Genomic DNA, 1,136 nt, shown 5'->3' on the forward strand with positions numbered 1-1,136 from the left:
TTTCATGTCTATTGTGACCTTTCTCATTGTTTTGGATAAACAGAGTCCATGATTTATTCACTACATTGTAAGACAATGATTTGGATGAAAGTATAACCTACATTCTGCAGCTCCATCACAACTGTGGATACAAAATGATGGTTGGACACCTGAATACACAAGGCATACACATACAAAGTAAGTATTATTAGTATTTAACCTAAATTGTTCTGGGATTATTCATCAATAAATTGGTATTTGTCCTACTTGCTGATTTATTAAGATGTCAAAAAGAAGCTTCTTTACTGACAGTCATTCTAGATTTTTGGGTATTTGTGAATTTTCTTCCACGTTTGGGAATGATTAACAGTTTAGATATTCTTTATCTGTGTTTATTGTATACATATTCATACCTTGTCCTTTCTGACTCATACACTAACATTTACAACACATGAAAGCAGGTTTATGGTCCTTGATTAATATCTGGTCAGTATGGGGTTTGAACCCATGACCTTGGCGTTATTAGCACCACGCTCTGACCAGCTGAGCTAACTGGCCTATGAAGCTGCCAAAATGTGTAAAAATATGGTTGAGTTAAAATGCTTACGGTTCTAAACACCCAGAAAGTTGGCAGGTGAAAATTCAGCAGTACTCATCCCTTAGCTTAAAGCTGCAGTATGTTTTTTTTTTTTTTTTTTTTAATGTTATTTGGTCAAAAATCCATAATCATCTTTGAGCATATTGTAATCCAAAGTGTTCTGAGTAGACAGTGAATCTTTTCTCCTTCTGCAGGCTCTGAAAATGAAGTTGATCAATACAGAATGGATGTCAGCCAATCAGAGTTCTTTTTACCAATGGGGCCATCCAATGAGCTGTTTTAAGCATTACTATTGGCTGCTGGAGCTGCTCATTAAAAATCAACGTGTGTTCTTGATCTGAGAGCAGATAAAGTCCCATGACTTTATATTCCAGCAGAAATCTCTAACGTGACTTTTGTCAAATCAAGAGGAAAAATGAAGACTGAGGTGGAGAAGCAACAGAATAAAGGCACAAACATGTTCATGAGGAACAGAGTCACAGAGGTTCCTCTGACTCTGTGTGTGTGGTGGACTTCACTTGATCTGCTTTCAGTTCGTGCACAGTCTGCCCTGAGTCAG

General features: G+C 37.1%; 1 non-coding gene across 1 annotated transcript; it reads right to left on the minus strand.

The window, feature by feature from the left end:
* Positions 1–463: 463 nt before the first annotated feature.
* Positions 464–537, minus strand: trnai-aau (transfer RNA isoleucine (anticodon AAU)). Its single transcript has one exon. It is a non-coding gene; the product is annotated as a tRNA-Ile (tRNA).
* Positions 538–1,136: the final 599 nt, after the last annotated feature.

Source organism: Gouania willdenowi, unplaced genomic scaffold (assembly GCF_900634775.1).
Source record: "Gouania willdenowi unplaced genomic scaffold, fGouWil2.1 scaffold_275_arrow_ctg1, whole genome shotgun sequence".
Taxonomy (NCBI): domain Eukaryota; kingdom Metazoa; phylum Chordata; class Actinopteri; order Blenniiformes; family Gobiesocidae; genus Gouania; species Gouania willdenowi.